This window comes from Hyperoodon ampullatus, assembly GCF_949752795.1.
Source record: "Hyperoodon ampullatus genome assembly, chromosome: 6".
NCBI classification, from domain to species: domain Eukaryota; kingdom Metazoa; phylum Chordata; class Mammalia; order Artiodactyla; family Ziphiidae; genus Hyperoodon; species Hyperoodon ampullatus.
This window is the reverse complement of record NC_136919.1, coordinates 96,321,804-96,331,722: the sequence shown is the minus strand read 5'-3', so window position 1 is coordinate 96,331,722 and position 9,919 is coordinate 96,321,804.

Here is a 9,919-nt window from a genome sequence, read left to right as displayed (position 1 = left end):
GAAACTTACAAGTAAGCTGGAATCTTCAAAAGTTCAAATCTTTATAAGTAAAAAGATTTATTAAAATGAATAACCAAGTGTTTTAATTGACATCAGATGATCAAAACAACAAACCCTGAGAACATAGAAAAAATATAAATAAAGATATGAGCAGAACTTAATACAACAGAAAACGTATAAAATTGAGGTGATTTAGTAAGTCCAAAGAATATTCTTTGAAAAGATTTAAAAGACACACTTTGATTAAGGAAAACATAAACATATGTAAAGAATATACAGAAAGAATCAGGACAATGTTATAGCAGAGAATATATGAAATGCCAGTAAATTTGAACATTTCTGTAAAGGGGACCATTTCCTAGCTCCTAAAGTTGACCAAAACTGACACAAGAGGAAATCATTGAAGGTCATCATGTCTGCCCTTGGCATTCTTGGAACGCCCTGGCCTCAGAATGCAGCATCGGTAGTCCATGGTAACCTGCGGAGAGGGGGTGGGGCTGAAGGAGGTTGGAACACTGCCCTCACTGAGGGAGTGGGTGTGGCCATCTCTGCTGTGACTGAACAAAGGGCAGGGGAGCAGGGGGCCCAGGGCAGGGCCCTCAGAGGCCAGCAGGCCCAGGGGTGTGTCACAAGCATTTGGCCCAGGCCAAAGGGCACCTTCTTTGTCCGCACAGCTTCCCAAACACTCACATTTCCACTCAGGCCGCCCTCTTTGTTGAAGTGTGTGTGGAACGTGTCCTCGCAGTACACCTCGCTGCACAGCTAACCATAGGACTGGGCATCGTACCTTCCTGCCAGGTGACTGAAGTTCGCAGGCAGATGGGTCCCTGGGACCAACGCGGAGAGGCTCCTGCCCTGACCACAGGTCGACCACAGCCGCTGCCCCCGATCGGGGGCCGCAAAGCAGCCCTGTCTGAATCCCCTGCCTCTAGAGGGAGTATTGGACCAACACTTCTAAAAAATGGGGTCCTTGCGGGCAACTCATCGGAGGGACACAAATAAATCGTTGCCGACTTTCTCCTGGAGCTTACGAGCGTTCACACTTAAGCCTGATACAATGTCAGCGGTTTAGCTAAACATGAGCTCATGATCTAAATTTACACAATAATGAAGAAATCAGCTACAAGTGGAGACAATCAGCAAAAACAATCAATATGAGAATTAGTTTCCCAAGGCCATCCATCAGATGTTGGAATAATCAGGTGCAAGGCAGACAATATACATAAAACTGGAACTGAAACAAGGAACAAGGATGTTTACTATGACTGGTAGGATCTCTAAAACATTTGTAAAGTACATGTCATTGATAAAGCTAAATACTCAAAGGTTGTGTAATACAACAGATTAATCATTGAGAAGAGTGAAATTATGCTGTTTTGAAAACTATGGCAGGTCAGATTTTCTGCCTAATGATATAAGAAGATTTCTCTCAAAAATACACATTATATCAAAGACTTATTGGCTGTGAAATAAGTTAAGGGTATTTCAAATGGCTTGTCTGCAAAGAAAGGTGAGATGTAGGGAATCACAGAAAGTCGAGGGGAAAATATGTCAATATATACATTGCTATATGGTGAACTAAACCTTAGGCCAGCAACAATGGAGAGGACCTGACCCTTAGAAACTTACAAGTAAGCTGGAATCTTCAAAAGTTCAAATCTTTATAAGTAAAAAGATTTATTAAAATGAATAACCAAGTGTTTTAATTGACATCAGATGATCAAAACAACAAACCCTGAGAACATAGAAAAAATATAAATAAAGATATGAGCAGAAATTAATACAACAGAAAACGTATAAAATTGAGGTGATTTAGTAAGTCCAAAGAATATTCTTTGAAAAGATTTAAAAGACACACTTTGATTAAGGAAAACAAAAACATAAGTAAAGAATATACAGAAAGAATCAGGACAATGTTATAGCAGAGAATATATGAAATGCCAGTAAATTTGAACATTTCTGTAAAGGGGACCATTTCCTAGCTCCTAAAGTTGACCAAAACTGACACAAGAGGAAATCATTGAAGGTCATCATGTCTGCCCTTGGTATTCTCGGAACGCCCTGGCCTCAGAATGCAGCATGGGTAGTTCATGGTAACCTGCGGAGAGGGGGCGGGGCTGAAGGAGGGTGGAACACTGCCTTCACTGAGGGAATGGGTGTGGCCATCTCTGCTGTGACTGAACAAAGGGCAGGGGAGCAGGGGGCCCAGGGCAGGGCCCTCAGAGGCCGGCAGGCCCAGGGGTGTGTCACAAGCATTTGGCCCAGGCCAAAGGGCACCTTCTTTGTCCGCACAGCTTCCCAAACACTCACATTTCCACTCAGGCCGCCCTCTTTGTTGAAGTGTGTGTGGAACGTGTCCTCGCAGTACACCTCGCTGCACAGCTAACCATAGGACTGGGCATCGTACCTTCCTGCCAGGTGACCGAAGTTCGCAGGCAGATGGGTCACTGGGACCAACGCGGAGAGGCTCCTGCCCTGACCACAGGTCGACCACAGCCGCTGCCCCAGATCGGGGGTTGCAAAGCAGCCCTGTCTGAATCCCCTGCCTCTAGAGGGAGTATTGGACCAACACTTCTAAAAAATGGGGTCCTTGCGGGCAACTCATCGGAGGGACACAAAAAAATCTTTGCCGACTTTCTCCTTAAGCTTACGAGCGTTCACACTTAAGCCTTTTACAATGTCAGCTGTTTAGCTAAACATGAGCTCATGATCTAAATTTACACAATAATGAAGAAATCAGCTACAAGGGGAGACAATCAGCAAAAACAATCAATATGAGAATTAGTTTCCCAAGGCCACCCATCAGATGTTGGAATAATCAGGTGCAAGGCAGAATATATACATAAAACTGGAACTGGAACAAGGAACAAGGATGTTTTCAAATACTGGTAGGATCTCTAAAACATTTGTAAAGTACATGTCATTGATAAAGCTAAATACTCAAAGGTTGTGTAATACAACAGATTAATCATTGAGAAGAGTGAAATTATGCTGTTTTGAAAACTATGGCAGGTCAGATTTTCTGCCTAATGATATAAGAAGATTTCTCTCAAAAATACACATTATTTCAAAGACTTATTGGCTGTGAAATAAGTGAAGGGTATTTCAAATGGCTTGTCTGCAAAGAAAGGTGAGATGTAGGGAATCACAGAAAGTCGAGGGGAAAATATGTCAATATATACATTGCTATATGGTGAACTAAGCCTTAGGCCAGCAACAATGGAGAGGACCTGACCCTTAGAAACTTACAAGTAAGCTGGAATCTTCAAAAGTTCAAATCTTTATAAGTAAAAAGATTTATTAAAATGAATAACCAAGTGTTTTAATTGACATCAGATGATCAAAACAACAAACCCTGAGAACATAGAAAAAATATAAATAAAGATATGAGCAGAACTTAATACAACAGAAAACGTATAAAATTGAGGTGATTTAGTAAGTCCAAAGAATATTCTTTGAAAAGATTTAAAAGACACACTTTGATTAAGGAAAACATAAACATATGTAAAGAATATACAGAAAGAATCAGGACAATGTTATAGCAGAGAATATATGAAATGCCAGTAAATTTGAACATTTCTGTAAAGGGGACCATTTCCTAGCTCCTAAAGTTGACCAAAACTGACACAAGAGGAAATCATTGAAGGTCATCATGTCTGCCCTTGGCATTCTTGGAACGCCCTGGCCTCAGAATGCAGCATCGGTAGTCCATGGTAACCTGCGGAGAGGGGGTGGGGCTGAAGGAGGTTGGAACACTGCCCTCACTGAGGGAGTGGGTGTGGCCATCTCTGCTGTGACTGAACAAAGGGCAGGGGAGCAGGGGGCCCAGGGCAGGGCCCTCAGAGCCCGGCAGGACCAGGGGAGTGTCACAAGCATTTGGCCCAGGCCAAAGGGCGCCTTCTTTGTCTGCACAGCTTCCCAAACACTCACATTTCCACTCAGGCCGCCCTCTTTGTTGAAGTGTGTGTGGAACGTGTCCTCGCAGTACACCTCGCTGCACAGCTAACCATAGGACTGGGCATCGTACCTTCCTGCCAGGTGACCGAAGTTCGCAGGCAGATGGGTCACTGGGACCAACGCGGAGAGGCTCCTGCCCTGACCACAGGTCGACCACAGCCGCTGCCCCCGATCGGGGGCCGCAAAGCAGCCCTGTCTGAATCCCCTGCCTCTAGAGGGAGTATTGGACCAACACTTCTAAAAAATGGGGTCCTTGCGGGCAACTCATCGGAGGGACACAAATAAATCATTGCCGACTTTCTCCTGGAGCTTACGAGCGTTCACACTTAAGCCTGATACAATGTCAGCTGTTTAGCTAAACATGAGCTCATGATCTAAATTTACACAATAATGAAGAAATCAGCTACAAGTGGAGACAATCAGCAAAAACAATCAATATGAGAATTAGTTTCCCAAGGCCATCCATCAGATGTTGGAATAATCAGGTGCAAGGCAGAAAATATACATAACACTGGAACTGAAACAAGGAACAAGGATGTTTACTAAGACTGGTAGGATCTCTAAAACATTTGTAAAGTACATGTCATTGATAAAGCTAAATACTCAAAGGTTGTGTAATACAACAGATTAATCATTGAGAAGAGTGAAATTATGCTGTTTTGAAAACTATGGCAGGTCAGATTTTCTGCCTAATGATATAAGAAGATTTCTCTCAAAAATACACAATATTTCAAAGACTTATTGGCTGTGAAATAAGTGAAGGGTATTTCAAATGGCTTGTCTGCAAAGAAAGGTGAGATGTAGGGAATCACAGAAAGTCGAGGGGAAAATATGTCAATATATACATTGCTATATGGTGAACTAAGCCTTAGGCCAGCAACAATGGAGAGGACCTGACCCTTAGAAACTTACAAGTAAGCTGGAATCTTCAAAAGTTCAAATCTTTATAAGTAAAAAGATTTATTAAAATGAATAACCAAGTGTTTTAATTGACATCAGATGATCAAAACAACAAACCCTGAGAACATAGAAAAAATATAAATAAAGATATGAGCAGAACTTAATACAACAGAAAACGTATAAAATTGAGGTGATTTAGTAAGTCCAAAGAATATTCTTTGAAAAGATTTAAAAGACACACTTTGATTAAGGAAAACAAAAACATAAGTAAAGGATATACAGAAAGAATCAGGACAATGTTATAGCAGAGAATATATGAAATGCCAGTAAATTTGAACATTTCTGTAAAGGGGACCATTTCCTAGCTCCTAAAGTTGACCAAAACTGACACAAGAGGAAATCATTGAAGGTCATCATGTCTGCCCTTGGCATTCTTGGAACGCCCTGGCCTCAGAATGCAGCATCGGTAGTCCATGGTAACCTGCGGAGAGGGGGTGGGGCTGAAGGAGGTTGGAACACTGCCCTCACTGAGGGAGTGGGTGTGGCCATCTCTGCTGTGACTGAACAAAGGGCAGGGGAGCAGGGGGCCCAGGGCAGGGCCCTCAGAGCCCGGCAGGACCAGGGGAGTGTCACAAGCATTTGGCCCAGGCCAAAGGGCGCCTTCTTTGTCTGCACAGCTTCCCAAACACTCACATTTCCACTCAGGCCGCCCTCTTTGTTGAAGTGTGTGTGGAACGTGTCCTCGCAGTACACCTCGCTGCACAGCTAACCATAGGACTGGGCATCGTACCTTCCTGCCAGGTGACCGAAGTTCGCAGGCAGATGGGTCACTGGGACCAATGCGGAGAGGCTCCTGCCCTGACCACAGGTCGACCACAGCCGCTGCCCCAGATCGGGGGTTGCAAAGCAGCCCTGTCTGAATCCCCTGCCTCTAGAGGGAGTATTGGACCAACACTTCTAAAAAATGGGGTCCTTGCGGGCAACTCATCGGAGGGACACAAAAAAATCTTAGCCGACTTTCTCCTGAAGCTTACGAGCGTTCACACTTAAGCCTTTTACAATGTCAGCTGTTTAGCTAAACATGAGCTCATGATCTAAATTTACACAATAATGAAGAAATCAGCTACAAGGGGAGACAATCAGCAAAAACAATCAATATGAGAATTAGTTTCCCAAGGCCACCCATCAGATGTTGGAATAATCAGGTGCAAGGCAGAATATATATATAAAACTGGAACTGGAACGAGGAACAAGGATGTTTTCAAAGACTGGTAGGATCTCTAAAACATTTGTAAAGTACATGTCATTGATAAAGCTAAATACTCAAAGGTTGTGTAGTACAACAGATTAATCATTGAGAAGAGTGAAATTATGCTGTTTTGAAAACTATGGCAGGTCAGATTTTCTGCCTAATGATATAAGAAGATTTCTCTCAAAAATACACATTATTTCAAAGACTTATTGGCTGTGAAATAAGTGAAGGGTATTTCAAATGGCTTGTCTGCAAAGAAAGGTGAGATGTAGGGAATCACAGAAAGTCGAGGGGAAAATATGTCAATATATACATTGCTATATGGTGAACTAAGCCTTAGGCCAGCAACAATGGAGAGGACCTGACCCTTAGAAACTTACAAGTAAGCTGGAATCTTCAAAAGTTCAAATCTTTCTAAGTAAAAAGATTTATTAAAATGAATAACCAAGTGTTTTAATTGACATCAGATGATCAAAACAACAAACCCTGAGAACATAGAAAAAATATAAATAAAGATATGAGCAGAACTTAATACAACAGAAAACGTATAAAATTGACGTGATTTAGTAAGTCCAAAGAATATTCTTTGAAAAGATTTAAAAGACACACTTTGATTAAGGAAAACAAAAACATAAGTAAAGAATATACAGAAAGAATCAGGACAATGTTATAGCAGAGAATATATGAAATGCCAGTAAATTTGAACATTTCTGTAAAGGGGACCATTTCCTAGCTCCTAAAGTTGACCAAAACTGACACAAGAGGAAATCATTGAAGGTCATCATGTCTGCCCTTGGCATTCTTGGAACGCCCTGGCCTCAGAATGCAGCATCGGTAGTCCATGGTAACCTGCGGAGAGGGGGTGGGGCTGAAGGAGGTTGGAACACTGCCCTCACTGAGGGAGTGGGTGTGGCCATCTCTGCTGTGACTGAACAAAGGGCAGGGGAGCAGGGGGCCCAGGGCAGGGCCCTCAGAGCCCGGCAGGACCAGGGGAGTGTCACAAGCATTTGGCCCAGGCCAAAGGGCGCCTTCTTTGTCTGCACAGCTTCCCAAACACTCACATTTCCACTCAGGCCGCCCTCTTTGTTGAAGTGTGTGTGGAACGTGTCCTCGCAGTACACCTCGCTGCACAGCTAACCATAGGACTGGGCATCGTACCTTCCTGCCAGGTGACCGAAGTTCGCAGGCAGATGGGTCACTGGGACCAACGCGGAGAGGCTCCTGCCCTGACCACAGGTCGACCACAGCCGCTGCCCCCGATCGGGGGCCGCAAAGCAGCCCTGTCTGAATCCCCTGCCTCTAGAGGGAGTATTGGACCAACACTTCTAAAAAATGGGGTCCTTGCGGGCAACTCATCGGAGGGACACAAAAAAATCTTTGCCGACTTTCTCCTGAAGCTTACGAGCGTTCACACTTAAGCCTTTTACAATGTCAGCTGTTTAGCTAAACATGAGCTCATGATCTAAATTTACACAATAATGAAGAAATCAGCTACAAGGGGAGACAATCAGCAAAAACAATCAATATGAGAATTAGTTTCCCAAGGCCACCCATCAGATGTTGGAATAATCAGGTGCAAGGCAGAATATATACATAAAACTGGAACTGGAACAAGGAACAAGGATGTTTTCAAAGACTGGTAGGATCTCTAAAACATTTGTAAAGTACATGTCATTGATAAAGCTAAATACTCAAAGGTTGTGTAGTACAACAGATTAATCATTGAGAAGAGTGAAATTATGCTGTTTTGAAAACTATGGCAGGTCAGATTTTCTGCCTAATGATATAAGAAGATTTCTCTCAAAAATACACATTATTTCAAAGACTTATTGGCTGTGAAATAAGTGAAGGGTATTTCAAATGGCTTGTCTGCAAAGAAAGGTGAGATGTAGGGAATCACAGAAAGTCGAGGGGAAAATATGTCAATATATACATTGCTATATGGTGAACTAAGCCTTAGGCCAGCAACAATGGAGAGGACCTGACCCTTAGAAACTTACAAGTAAGCTGGAATCTTCAAAAGTTCAAATCTTTCTAAGTAAAAAGATTTATTAAAATGAATAACCAAGTGTTTTAATTGACATCAGATGATCAAAACAACAAACCCTGAGAACATAGAAAAAATATAAATAAAGATATGAGCAGAACTTAATACAACAGAAAACGTATAAAATTGAGGTGATTTAGTAAGTCCAAAGAATATTCTTTGAAAAGATTTAAAAGACACACTTTGATTAAGGAAAACATAAACATATGTAAAGAATATACAGAAAGAATCAGGACAATGTTATAGCAGAGAATATATGAAATGCCAGTAAATTTGAACATTTCTGTAAAGGGGACCATTTCCTAGCTCCTAAAGTTGACCAAAACTGACACAAGAGGAAATCATTGAAGGTCATCATGTCTGCCCTTGGCATTCTTGGAACGCCCTGGCCTCAGAATGCAGCATCGGTAGTCCATGGTAACCTGCGGAGAGGGGGTGGGGCTGAAGGAGGTTGGAACACTGCCCTCACTGAGGGAGTGGGTGTGGCCATCTCTGCTGTGACTGAACAAAGGGCAGGGGAGCAGGGGGCCCAGGGCAGGGCCCTCAGAGCCCGGCAGGACCAGGGGAGTGTCACAAGCATTTGGCCCAGGCCAAAGGGCGCCTTCTTTGTCTGCACAGCTTCCCAAACACTCACATTTCCACTCAGGCCGCCCTCTTTGTTGAAGTGTGTGTGGAACGTGTCCTCGCAGTACACCTCGCTGCACAGCTAACCATAGGACTGGGCATCGTACCTTCCTGCCAGGTGACCGAAGTTCGCAGGCAGATGGGTCACTGGGACCAACGCGGAGAGGCTCCTGCCCTGACCACAGGTCGACCACAGCCGCTGCCCCCGATCGGGGGCCGCAAAGCAGCCCTGTCTGAATCCCCTGCCTCTAGAGGGAGTATTGGACCAACACTTCTAAAAAATGGGGTCCTTGCGGGCAACTCATCGGAGGGACACAAATAAATCGTTGCCGACTTTCTCCTGGAGCTTACGAGCGTTCACACTTAAGCCTGATACAATGTCAGCTGTTTAGCTAAACATGAGCTCATGATCTAAATTTACACAATAATGAAGAAATCAGCTACAAGTGGAGACAATCAGCAAAAACAATCAATATGAGAATTAGTTTCCCAAGGCCATCCATCAGATGTTGGAATAATCAGGTGCAAGGCAGAAAATATACATAAAACTGGAACTGAAACAAGGAACAAGGATGTTTACTAAGACTGGTAGGATCTCTAAAACATTTGTAAAGTACATGTCATTGATAAAGCTAAATACTCAAAGGTTGTGTAATACAACAGATTAATCATTGAGAAGAGTGAAATTATGCTGTTTTGAAAACTATGGCAGGTCAGATTTTCTGCCTAATGATATAAGAAGATTTCTCTCAAAAATACACAATATTTCAAAGACTTATTGGCTGTGAAATAAGTGAAGGGTATTTCAAATGGCTTGTCTGCAAAGAAAGGTGAGATGTAGGGAATCACAGAAAGTCGAGGGGAAAATATGTCAATATATACATTGCTATATGGTGAACTAAGCCTTAGGCCAGCAACAATGGAGAGGACCTGACCCTTAGAAACTTACAAGTAAGCTGGAATCTTCAAAAGTTCAAATCTTTATAAGTAAAAAGATTTATTAAAATGAATAACCAAGTGTTTTAATTGACATCAGATGATCAAAACAACAAACCCTGAGAACATAGAAAAAATATAAATAAAGATATGAGCAGAACTTAATACAACAGAAAACGTATAAAATTGAGGTGATTTAGTAA